General features: G+C 54.0%; 1 protein-coding gene across 6 annotated transcripts in view; it reads right to left on the reverse strand.

Moving 5' to 3' along the window:
* TSPAN18 (tetraspanin 18) overlaps nt 1-13,299 on the reverse strand; it is a 185,648-nt gene that overhangs the window by 33,112 nt on the left and 139,237 nt on the right. The window contains exon 1 of one of the 6 annotated variants that reach the window (XM_027114926.1): nt 4,197-4,599. The exons of the other annotated variants lie outside the window; for them this stretch is intronic. The gene's annotated coding sequence lies outside the window, so the exon portion shown is untranslated. Of the gene's footprint in view, nt 1-4,196; nt 4,600-13,299 lie in introns of those variants that run through there. 6 annotated transcript variants of the gene reach the window in all.

Below are 13,299 nucleotides of genomic sequence, written 5' to 3' on the forward strand. Positions count from 1 at the left end.
ATCGGAGGAAGCAAATGTAGATCTGGGCTGGAGGGAGCCGAGAAACGTCCTGTCTGCACTCTGGCCAGGTGAGGGCGCTGTGGTGCAGGGAAGAGCCTCAGGGGGTCCCAGGGGAGCGGCCTCACCTGGGTCCCAACCAGTACCGGCTCTGCCCCCAACAAGCTGTGAGACGAGGGCCAGCTTCCTCACCACCTGCGCCTCCATCTCTCCATCTGTGAGATGGGCATCCTCAGATCTAACTCCCAGGGTCACTGCGTGGATGGAGAGATGGTGTAGGAAAAAGCACTTGAGCGGCTGTACGTCCAGTTCCTTCCTTCCTGTGCACGCCAGGCACCTGCTAGTGCCAGCACTGGGCTGGGTCCAAGGCACGGAGACCAGCGGCTTCCCTCCCTCAAGGACTCACTAGAGCCTACTGAGAATTAATAACCCGGTGCTCAGAGAGGAGTGTGAGCAGACCCCTCAACCAAGGGCATGCTGGGCAGGAAGGGAAACAAGCGCTGACTGCCTGGTGGGGCTGCAGGGGGAGCCTAGAAGCTGGGGGGCCTGTGTGTGGAGGACAGGGCGGGGACCGACATTTACTGAGCCTCAGTGAATACTGCAAGCCATTGTGTTATGAGCATTTACCTATAATGATCCTCCAAAGAGATCTGCAAATTATCAGTAGGTAAATACCCATCGTTCCCTTTTACAGAAGAGGAAACTAAGTCTCCAAGGGGCTAGGAAGGCCCCAGAGCCAGAACTGACCCAGGTTTGCCTGACTCGAAGACGCAAGTGTTCCTTCATCAGGACTTGGCGCTGAGGCTTGTCAGAAGAACGATGATTCTTGTCATCAGGTTCCGAGCTGAGCGGGGCAGGGGGAGAACTTATTTGCTAGCTGGCGGTGCCTGCTGGGCCTCATCCCAAGATACACGGTCTCATAAACAAGCAATTGGCCCGAAATCCTGGCGCGCCTGGTGATAGCACGGACACGGGGACATGGACACAGCTGATGGGGGATAACATCTAATTAGGCTCCTGGGGGCAGAGCCTGTGGTGGATGTAGCGGATCCTAAGTGACAGCCTTCCCCGGCCTCCACACTGGAAGCAGAGTGGCTGCAGCGTCTGGGAAAGCACGGTCTGTAGTCTGTGAGCAGAACCAGGTCTGGGCACTGCATGTTCCTGCTGCAAGCCCTCTCCTCTGCCATCAGAGAATCTTCAAAGAAGGAAGCCTTAGTGAGGGCTGACTCCAACTCTCTTTTTTCCACACTGGGGGATGCTGAGGGCCAGAGAGTGGAAGGGTCTGGCCCAAAGTCACACAGCAGCGCCAGAACCAGGAACTCCTGATTTTAAGCCCACTGCTCTTCCCACCACTCAAGGCAGCCCACTAAGACAAACATCTTAATTTATTTTGACTTCTGAAAGCATTTTACACACATTATTTTATTGAATCCTCCCAACCACCCCAGGAGATAGGCACTCTTGTTTTATACATGAGGAAACTGAGGCTCAGAGAGATGAAATCCCTGGCCCAAGGTTGGAGAAATTGCTGGGACAAAGCAGGGTTCCCATCCTTCTGCCCTGGCCATCCTCCAGAGGTGTGGCCCGGGGACTCTGGGCTGCTGGTCCCCAGAGTGACCCTTGCCACAATCCTTGCCCCCTGCCCCATGGACCTGGACTGGACTCAAGCCACAGAAGGCGCTCATCCCCGACACTTCCTGGGATGGGTCCATGGCTCCATCCTCCTGCCTTTGCACTGAGATGGTCCATTTGCAAAGGCCTCTGGGAAGGCTCTGCACCTTCCACCAAAAGCTGGTGGGCAACCTGGCTGCTTCCATGGGATCCAGAGAGTGTCCACCCCACGGCCTCTCTGGATCAGCAAAGAACAAGTTCCCTCCCAGCCAACCGTTATTCTGTGGCAATTTATATCAGAAAACACTTCCTTTTTATGTTCTTTCATTCATTCCCCATTTAGTGAGCACCCTTGGCCTTTGGGGGGAACCCACAGCCCCGGGGGACCTGGGTCTGGGGGATCTGCCAGTAGACTGTGTCTGCAGCTCCTCCCATGCTAGGAAATGTCACTGTGTCCCCAGCCTCCAGGCAGCCCTCTCCCCGACGTGGGTTCTCCGCCCAGCCTGGCACAGGAAGCGGTGACTTCAGGCAACACCTCTGCTTCACCTGGCTGAGTCTGTCTCATTATTCTCCAGGGGGCCTCCTGGAAGCTTTTGTTAGTCTTTATGCTAACCAGAGCCTGCAGCTAGTTAGCTCTTACTGTATACCTGACCTTGAACTAACGGCATACAGAACCTCACAAGAATCCCAGGAGGTGGGTCTGCTCCCCGCTGACCTGTGATTGAATCAGGCTCGGAGACGATGAGCGGCCTGCCTCAGGTCACTCAGCCAGGCTGCAGGGGTCCCCTGGCCTGATCCCAGAGCTGAGCTCTTAGCAAGGTTCTCTCACTTTTCCCCCAACCCTACATAAAATAAAAGACATAGGATTAAACCAATTATATTAAAATATGGTTACAAGAATATTTAAAAAACATTTGTAAAATGCAAATACTTCTTTATCAACCTATTAAATTCAAGATCCAGTGATGGGTTCGATAACTATTGAAATCTGCAACAGTTTTGGGGTGCTATGAAAGTATCTGCTTCTATATATTGATGGCAACATTACAAGTACAGCTAATGGAGCTATGGCTTGTTGCCTGTGATCATAGTTGGAGGAAATGCTCAATTTCAGTTAGATGTTAGTGAAAGCAAAGATATAATCTTCTCCCCCAAGTTCACCAATTCCTCAAGTTCCATGTCATCCGCGGACCCTGGGATAGGCACTCCTGCCTTAGACATAGCTCATCCCTGACAGTAACACCCCACCCCACTTGCGGCTCATCAATCCAGTTTGTCACTCACAATCTCCATCCCTCCCTCCCTGAAAGGGAAAGAGGATGCCCTTTCCCCTCAGCCCCCACCCCCAGCAGAGGGGCAGAAAGTTTACAGCAGGAGCAAAGGGGACCATAGGGGCAGGGAAGAGGAGGGGTGTCAGAACCCTAAACTGACCATAGCCACACGTGGCCACCTTCCTGCCCAGGGCAGGCATAGGCAGCTTGGGTGGAAGTGGAGGCCAGGGAGCCAGCCAGTCTGAGAAGCCCCTGGGGAGTCTGTTCAGCCCTCGAACTTCCAGGTTCCAGCCCTGAGATTTGGATTCTGTGGGCTCAAGGAGAGGCCTACCGGTCGGTCTTTCCTTCTGATCCATCCCTGGGGGGTGGGGGGGGAGTCTACACTGTCAGGTTCAAAGACCTCAGGTGAGAACCCCCCTGAGGTCTATCTGGAAGGCCAGGGCTCCAAGCAGGCTGAAAATCATGCTCCCCAAATCTAGGAGGGTAATCATGGAACCAGCCAATGGCTGTCTGCCAGTCAGATGCCCAGCGTCCCTCCCCCATCACCCCGGGCAGCCAGAGCCCAGGTTCTCCGACGTGACCCAGCCTCCAGCACGTGGCTCAGGGCCTCCGCCCAGCCTCCCCATCTTCTGCCTTCCCTCCAAGGGAAGAAAACTGAACGATGATTCCACACCACTGGCCTCCTGCTGGGACCAGCCAGCACGTGTCTGGATTGTCTGCAGTGGAGATTTTAATTCCCTGGAAATCCTCCTGCCTCTGGAGAGAGCCTGGGGCTGGGGAGAGAGGCAGCAGTCTTTTCTGTTTCCCCCAGGGGTTTGAGATGGAATGAAATATAGGAGAGGAGGTGCTTTGCGAACTGAAGAGCAGAGTCCAGGTGGAGATCAGAAGAAACTTGCAGGACTGGCTTCATCCCCTCGGGCTTACTTCCTAAGGGGGCACTCACAGGATGAAGTGGAGGGGGGAACAGGCCAGCCTTATGGTTTGCTGGTGCATCTGTGCTGGCCGGAAAGGGAGGCTGCCCGAGAAAGTGACTCAGAGTCACCCTCATCCTGCAGCCAAGGAGACTGGCGTCCAGAGGGGAAGGGACTTGCAGCAGAGCCAAGGACACACAGCAGAGTCAGGGCTGGACGGCACTCTCCAGACTCCTAGCCTGGGTGCCCCCTGCCACGCCTGAGGGCCGGCCTCAAAACGCATCCCAGGCGACGCCAGGCCCCTGGGAAAGGTGAGTGTGGAGTCAGCGGCCGCAGCCACTGTATACTCGCACCGGGATTGGAGGGGACAGGGCCAGGGAACACTGGATGTATTCTCAGCACTTACCATTGCTGGCAGACCTTCTCCACCAGACATAAGCCTTTGGTGGCCAGGGCTGTGTCTCCCACTTCCTCTGAGTCCCCTCAGGGAACACAGGGGATACTGGATGGAATATTATCAATATAATAACTGCTACTGCTTTGCGTGGGCCAGGAGCCGTGCTGAGCACTGTTCCAACATCACCTGAAATGGGTGAATTATCCCCAAGTTACCCGGGAGTACACGGGGGCCCAGGGAAGGTGAGCAAGTTTCCCACAGTGGCCCAGCTGCTGAGAGCAGAACTGGGGTTCAGACCCCCATCCAGACAACAGGTCCACAAGACGGAAGCAGGTGAAGAGAACAGGCTGGCAGGCACGAGTCCTGGATTCGAGTCCAGACTCTTGAAAACTGGGGAGAAGCCTGCCCTTTCTCTGACCCTCGAGACCTCTGGCTGTTTCCCACGGTGACTGCATCTATAAGCCCCGGTTGGGAAGCAGAAGCCCCCAGCCCTCCCTCCCATTCGCTCTTGCTTCCCACGGTTCATCCTTCTTAGGGCTGGAGCAGCAGGAGACCCTTTGAAAGACTTGGTAATCCATCCCAAAATATGCAGGGCTGTTGCTGGGGCAACCTGGCTGCCACACAGCGCAATTTAAATATTTAATGGCTTCGCGGGTATTAAGGGGCCCTGGGAACTGGGCGGGAAAGGGCACAGGTTTGAACCGGGGTAAGGGGGCGGGGAGCCTGGGCAGCTCCTGCCAGAGCAGCCCCTCCCCCATGAGCCCCATCAGAGAAGGGTGCCTAGGGCTCCTGGCTTCTGTTGCTGTGCTTAGTGTCTGAAAGGATAAAAACAGGAGCCCAGGCAGTGGGTGAGACACGGAATTCCACTGCGGGGGTATTGGGAGGGGAGAGGGTCCAGGGGAATCTCTGTTGCAGGTGGACTATTTCTCTTAAGTGCCTACAGTGCGGCGGACACTATGCTAAGGTCTTACATTCTCTCCTTTGAGCCTCACTATAATCCTATGAGGAGGCATACTATTGTTCCCAATTTACAGCTGAAAACCGGGATCAGAGAGGTGAAGCGACTTGCCCAAGGCCACACAGCTGCTGAGCGGCAAACTTGAACCCAAGGCCGGGTGGCTCCACAGCCAGTGCTCTTTTAGCTACATCTATCAGGAGCCAGGCCAGAAACATCGCTGCTAGCTAATACTTGTAACAGCGGGCATGTATGAAGTCCTTTCTAAGGATCAGGCACTGTGCTAAGGGCTTTACAGGCTCTAATTCACTTAATCTTCGCCACTACCCTGTGAGGGAGGCGCCCCCATTTTACAGATGTGGAAACTGAGGCCTCGAGAAGGGAAGTCAGACGCCAAGATCACAGGGAAGTGGGGAAGCCTGTATTCCAGCCTCAGCAGGACACTCCAGAGCGGGTATTCTTCATCTAGTTCTTAGCCCAAATTTAGAAAGTTGTATAACAAAAACAACAACAAATAAATAAAGATCCAATTTAAAATCCTTTTTCACCCTGGTGCTTTGTCCTCATCCTCCCAAGATGGATAGGGCGGCAAAAGGAAATCCTTCCAACTGCTGAGTAATAAAGATGAGTCGCCTTGAGCTTTCTTGGCTTCAGCCACTTGCTCTACACACAAGACGTGGGCACATGGACAACGATGTAGACACAGCCTTGCAGACACACAGACACATGCATAGACAAACATATAGTACACAGACACTCGTACAGACATCCAGGCAGATATAGGTACACACATAGGTACTTACACAGGCACACACACACACACACGCAGATGTGGCCTCCGGTCGCTTTCTGCCTGATGGAACTGACTACAGTGTCAGGAGAGAGATAGAAAAGACATCAAAAGTCATTTGGCCAATGCCTCTGCCAACCTCAAGACTATTTGAAACGGCCGCACTGATCTGATCTTATTCTTAAAGATCTTCAGGAAGGAGGACGATCCCCATAGCCTCATTCTGATGTCTCCTCCTAAAGTAGGGAAGTTCTTCCTGGCATCTAACCAAATTCCCTCCTGCTTTACATTAATCACAGTGCAACTCCTGACATCGGTACTCTGCTTACAGCTCCCAGAGCCCTCCTGTTTCTATGCTCTTGCTTGACCCCCATAGCCATCCAGCAAGGCAAGCAGAGCAGAGATGACTATGTAGTATTTTATGGGGAGTAGGGCCCAGAGAAGTTAAGGAGATTGCCTGAGATGACACAGCTCCCATTGGAGCTGGGCTTCAACCCAGGTATGTGCTGCTGATTTCACGGCTCTTTGAACTACACCAGGTGCTATCAATGTCCCATGGATTTCACTTTGTCTTCTCCTGTCTGCAGTGAGCCTCCTTGGATCTCAGCCTGTCATTGTTCAGCGAGGGGACGGCACTGGCCCTGGCTCACATCCCTCCTGCCTGAGTGATGCCCTGGTGCAGCATGGGGGATGGGGGCGTCTCAGAGTTGGGTGATCCCGGAGTTGCCCCACGCAGAGGCGACCGCATCCTCCCTCCCCAGAAAGGAGTTTTCCCGTGCTGAGAGCAGACTGGTGAGGCTGTCCTCTCCTTCTCAGAGCATCCTCCACCCCATGGCAGGCTCCCTCGACTCCCCAGGGACCAGGAACTGTCCCCAGAGCAGAACCAAGCCACGCCCCGAGCCTTACGCCCACAGGGCGCACTGCCCCACTTACATTTGCTTGGTAGTAAATATTAGAGACACTGGGTCTTCCCAGGGCAACTGCAATTCATTCTAGTCACCTGGCCCGAATTAGGGAGGCCACAACCCCTTGCCATAACCGGAATGACGACAGCTATTTGGAGCTCGAGTTAAGGAGGAAAAACAATGGAAAAGCAGAGAGACCATGACTGAGAGTCCTGCCTGGCTTGAGAAGATCCTGAGAGGAAATGAATCAAAAGGAAGATCCGGGGCCGGGGCCTGAGTAGACGAACAGGCAGGAGTCAGAGAGACCTGTTTTCTTTCCTCCCCATAAAATATCATCCCAGCTGCTCCTAGGAGCCCTCAAGAAAGGTGTGGGCAGGGGTGGGGGTAGGGAAAGGGCTGGGCTTAGACAGACACAGGAACCGGGCTCAGACAAAGGGAGTGCTTCATCCTTCCACAGAAGCCTGTTCACCAGCGCCACCAAACATCGGTGACTTACAGGCCAGGAAGGATGCTGGCAATCCCACCAGGAAGCCGCAGGGATAAGCAAGTATTTGGACCTTACAGGGCCCCAGGAGAGAATTTCTATTTCCTTCTGACAAAATAATAACTAATAATAAAAAATAAAACTTCTCCAGGCCTTTGTTTCTCCATCTGTAGAATGGGGCAGAAAGCCCCACCTTGTTCATCTAATGGGCCAGTAGTGTCTGGGCAGCCCTGGGCAGCCTGCCTGCTGCAGGCTTGGCCCCTCTCTGAGGCTCTAGTGGATGACTGATGACCCATGCAGAGCACATTACAAGCCGAGGATGTGCCCTTGGATTAGTCTGCTGTGCCTGGAAGGCCTCTTCTCTTCTCTGCTGAGGCCCAATAGCAGTTAGAAGGGGCAGGGAGTCTGGTGGGCAGTTTGGGTGGATCTGAGCCAGTCATGGCTTCTGCATCCCTGGGGACGGGCGCAGGGTGGCTATGGTGGTGATGATCAGAGTTAACACTTACAGAGTGCTTACTGTGTGTCAGGCACCATTCTAAATGCTTCCTATCTATTAACCTTTAATTCACAATAATCTATGAAGTGGGTACAATTAGTATGCTCATTTTACAGATGAGGAAACCGAGGCCCAGAGAAGTCAATTAACTTGCCCTGAGTCATACAGCTATTAGACTAGCATTTGAACCCAGGCAGGTAGTTCCAGCATCTGGGCTTAGAGGGTGTCCAAGATGTCCCGAAGTTTGTGGGGCAAACCACGGAGCTCTCCAGAATTAGGAAACCCACTAGAAAGGAGTGTTGCAGTGGGAACTGGGGGCTCAGGGTCTGGAACTTGCCCTGCTGCTAACTAACCAAATGACGTCGAGCAAGTTACTTGCCACCCGCCGGCCTCCGGGGCTTCTCTGCAGAGGCAGCTTGCAGAGTGGCCAGAGGCATCAGAATGGCTGGGTGGAACTGTCTCCCCGACTCGCTACCTCTGTGGCCTCGGCCCCTCTAAGCCTCAACAAACGTGCGATCTTGCAGGTCCTGTGAACGTGGATGGGACTGTGCTCCACGGAAAGCTCTAGAAGTGGAAGCTTTTGTTGTTTATTTGGAAGCCACGCCTTTTGCTCATCCACAGTTTCGTGGCTCCCAGCACCAACGCTGAGCAAACACCTGGGTGTCGTTGGCTCCGCTTTGGGTCGAGAGTACTCCTTACCGTCCTTTTAGAAATGGAAACGGTGGCCTGAATATTTGAGGAGCAGACCTCCTCATTTAAAAATGTAAATACAGCCCAGTCTGTAGCCTCCAGAGCTAAATGTCGGCAAAATAAAGGGGTCGGGGCTTAAGAAGGCCCCGATGAGACAAGGACACTGGGGGCGGAGGGCAGGTGGTCTCGCCCCTTGTGAACGCCGATCTCAGGGTGCGTGGGGTGTGTCGGAGCGTGGCGGTGAAGGAGGCCACACAGCCACTCACACGCGCTTCAGCTGCCCTGCAGACCACACAGATCAATGGTGCCACTTGCCTGTGTGTCCCCTATTTTGTCAGGGATGGGGTGCTCAGAGGGGACTTCAGGCCAGGCTCCAATCAGGCAAATTGGTACTTTTTCTGCAACCTCAGAGGATATAAGGATAAAAGGTCCAGGGATCTGGATTCAGTTTTGGACTTCACGGCTACCAGCTGGCTCTGTGGCTGGACTAAGCCCCCTCTCTCTGTCTCGGGTCCTGAGTGCCGGGCTTCCCCTCTGCCTCTCCATCTCCAAGTCTCAACTCTGTCTGCGCTCTCTTCCCTCTCTGAGTGCACGTGCACATGTGTGCACACACACAGACACACACACACAGACATACACACACACTACTGTGACCACTTCCTGCAGGGGTGGAAGGCTACCAGCTTATGGAGGCTGGAAACATTTTCTCTTAAACCCCACCTCGTCGGGGGCCTGGACGTAGATCCCCTAGCACTACCCTGGGAGTGTGACCCCCAGCGGGCAGTGGCCACGTTTACTTTAGAGGATCTGCACGTGTGAACCATTGTACAAAGCCTGCTTGCCCAAGGCAGCCTCAGGACTGCCGGCGCCCTGCTGGGGCAGAGGGATCTTGGGGGAGCCACCTTGCTGAGAAAAGGAAGAACGTAGCAGGTGTTTCATTTCCCCCTGGCAGCCCAATAATTAAGAGGAAGACTCAGCAAGTTCAAGGGGCAAGGTTGGGGTTTCCCAGGGACCCCACAGGGATGGGGAGCGGGGTGGGTGTACAGAGCAGGCTTTAGGATGAGGCCATCCTGGGCTCCAGTCTGAGCCTATCCCCGGGCGCTCATGTGACCTTGAGCAAGCACCTCCGAGCTCCTCGAAGGTGACTCCAGAGCCACCAGGTCCCTGCCCGCTGTGCAGACCTGGGTCGCATCCAGGCGGGCCTAGGCAGCAGGGCTGCACCCGGAGCTGAGGTGAGTGCTGGCCAGACAGTTCTGTATTTTGCTTCAGGCCATTACTCCAGCAATTGTCTCTTCCTGGGTGTAATTCTGAACAGTAAATGTTATTGGAGAGCAGATCCTGTGGGAAACATTTTCTGTAGAGGCCTCATATTGGACTTTCCAAGGTAAATGTTCCAGTAAGAGATAAGCCCAAAGAAAATCCTGGATCCATTACCCCCGTGAGGCAATGGGGGTGGGGATAAGCCACCTCCTAGCTGTGCCCTGGGGCAACCAGTGCCTCCCAGTCAACTGGGATGAATGAAATATGGAGTATGCTTAGAACAGGGCCTGGCATACAGCGGGGCCTCTGTGAAGGCCCACTCACATTGCTGGGTCCTGGGTGGAGAATATATATTTTCACATACATCCCACTGAAGGTTTCTGACAACTTTGCAAGGTATAATATCCTTGGTTCATGGAGGAGAAAACTAGGATGGAGACCCTGAAGGATTTAGGATTAGGGCTGACCTGTATGCATTCTAAAGCCCAGGGCTGTGCCCTTCTCTCTGCTACGTTTCAGTTACCTCACACCATTTTAAGGTCCCCTTTCCCTCCAAAATATGGCCTTAGGGATCCTTTGCCCGACTTCATCAGTGATGATCAAAGAAACCCTTTCTTCCCAGGATGTCTTGTCCTTGTCACAAGGTTATACCTGCCCAGCTGCTCCTGGAGAGGACTGGCCCTCAGGGGCAGTGGCAGAGGTTCAGGGGGTGGCAGGGGTCTGAGAAGCCAGGACCTGGGAAGGAGGGACCCCGCCCTCATCTGTGGAACCAGTTCACCGGGAGAGAACAAACAATAAGAATGTGTTGCACGTCTACAGAGCTGCATGGGCCACACACGGTTCTCACTGGCTTTTGCAACCCTATGTGGTAGATGCTTTTATTACCCCCATTTTTCAGCTGTGACAACTGAGGCTCAGAGAGGTTAAGTCACTTGCTCAAGGCCACACAGCTAGAAAGCAGCAGGGCTGCTCCAGAGTCTAGGCTTGTAACAACAGCCTGACACTTCCCCCTCTCCCATCTGCAGTAGCAGGAGCCCTAGGCCTGTTGCAGAAGGACTGATGGCCAGAGCCTCCAGCCTGCAGGCCCGTCCCTCTAGGGCCACCAGGTGTATGTGGGGCCTGCAGTCTGCTGCCCCCAACCAGAGTGGAGTGGTGTCCTGGTGGATGGGCTGTCACGGAGGACTCCATCACTTTCCCATCTTAGAGAACGTCAAGGCTTGAGGGGCCCCCGAGGTCCTAGAGTCCGTCTCTTTCATGTTAAAGATGAGAGCTCTGAGGACCTGCCCCCAGTCACAGCATATTCTGAGGGGCTTCAGCGTTATGTGCTGGCTTCAGATGGTTTCGCCCTCTTCTGTTCACTTCTCAGGGGGGCTGTGGCCAGCTGCAGTCTCAGAGGTGACACTCGCGTTGGGCCCCAACTCCCAAAAAGTCCCAGGGAGGGAACACTTCCCACGTTCTGTGTGCTTCGGCTGCCCTCTCATTTAATCCTCATGTCACTATTAGTATCCCTATTTACAGATGAGATGGGGTCCCAGAGAGGGGACACCCCTTCCCCAGGGTCACAAAGCTTGGAGGAAGGGAAGCTGTGGTCCTCTGCCTTGAGGCCACTGGCAGGGAGCAGGGGTCTCTGCATAACCACTAGCCAGCACAGGACAGCTTCCAGCTCTGTCCTCCGGACCTGAGACTGAGGCTGCCTGGCTGCCCCACTCTCTGGTGTTCATGCTACATATCTTGGAGTTCATTTGGAGGAAGGGGACAAAGTTTATGAAGATGCATTGCGGTGGCCGCCTTGGGGGCTCTTCTGGCACAGGTACCGTCGGGGTGCCTTTGGATTGGCCTCTTTTTTTTGCGGTATGCGGGCCTCTCACCGTTGTGGCCTCTCCCGCTGCGGAGCACAGGCTCTGGACGCGCAGGCTCAGCGGCCACGGCTCACGGGCTTAGTTGCTCCGTGGCATGTGGGATCTTCCCGGACCAGGGCACGAACCCGCGTCCCCTGCCTCGGCAGGTGGACTCTCAACCACTGCGCCACCAGGGAAGCCCTGGGTTGGCCTTTTGATCGCACACAGCTTGCCGGAGATGGAGCCTCCCAGCCCTGGGACCAGGACAGCTCTTGTCCAGTCAGAGGAAGAAGAGAGCTAAGAGTCATCCCTCACCAACAGCAGAGGGGCTGCCACTCATTCCTGCCCAGAGACAACTTGTCTCTGGGTTTCCAGAGGATAATGGGACACCTTCATCCTTCCCGCTGTCATTCTGGCCTCCAGGTACTAACTAACCACGGGGGACCAGAAACAACCAGCTCTGGTTGAAGGAATCGTCTACCCCCCAGCCATTTACTTACCCCCATCGCATCCTCACAACAGCTTACGGGGCCCCCCACACTTTGCTGAGCTCATCTCTGACCACCCGCCTCCTCCCTCACCCCACTCCAGCCAGCTCTAGCCACACTGATCTCTTCCACATGGTAAGAGCACGTCTACCTCAGGGCCTTTGCACCTGCTGGTCCTTCTGCCTGGGACTCTCTCTCCCTCTGATATTCCACACAGCATATTCCTTCACTTCATTCAGGTCTCTGATCAAATTCCTCAGGGAGATATTCCCTGACCACCCCCAGCCCTGCTCCCCAACAACCTAATATAGTCCCTCTCCCCAGTCACGTCTATCCCCTTGTTGTTGACACTTATCTCCAACAAAGTTCTCTTCCGGTTATTTTTCTTCCGCCTCCTTCCCTTGAATGCCTGGTTCATTGCTGAATCCCAGCATCTCGTACAGTACCTGCCACAGAGTGAGTGCTCAGTGGACGTTTGGGGAAGGAAGGAAAGAAGGAAGAGAGGGAGGGAGGAATCAATCTCTGCACGGGCCTCTTTCACACATTTCTGATTTAACTCTTGCTAAAACGCTATCAGAAGATGAAGGACCAGCTACAGAGTTTGTGGGGCCCAGTAAAAATGAGGCGTCTCTTATTCAAAAGTTATTAAGACTTTCAAGATGGCAGCGGCAGAGCATTAAACCAGGTGCAAGGCTCTGTGCCACTGCCCAGGTTGCATACCTGTGAAGCTGGCCCTGAGGAGGTGTTATTACCATTTCCACTGTGCTGCTCAGGGATGGGAGGATCAGAGAGGTGTAGTGGCTTGCCCAACGTCACACAGCATTATGCTATGGCTTAGAACCTCACAAACTCTCCCTCCTCAGTTCCTGCAGTGGCTATGGAAGGAATTCTGTTTTCCCCACTCATCTGGAAATCTGGGGGCCCAGCCCAGAGGAGAAAGTGGGAGAGCATAATTGCCTGGAAATCTCCTGTTTCACCTCACTTATTCATGCCATTTCTCTATATATTTTTTCATTTGATTGCAAAGTATATCCACAGTTGTTTTAATATAAAAATAAGGTATTAATCTTCCAAATCTTTGAGTGTATTGATGTTCCATTAGGACACGCAGGGCTAATCCTGAGATTCTGTGTACCCCCTGGCTTGGGGAGGAGTACCCCAGGCCTTGTGAGTACCCACAACTCAGTTGAAAAAGCACCATCCTAG

This window comes from Aethalodelphis obliquidens, unplaced genomic scaffold, assembly GCF_003676395.1.
Source record: "Aethalodelphis obliquidens isolate GAN/ISIS:26980383/991018 unplaced genomic scaffold, ASM367639v1 scaffold14, whole genome shotgun sequence".
NCBI classification, from domain to species: Eukaryota; Metazoa; Chordata; class Mammalia; order Artiodactyla; family Delphinidae; genus Aethalodelphis; species Aethalodelphis obliquidens.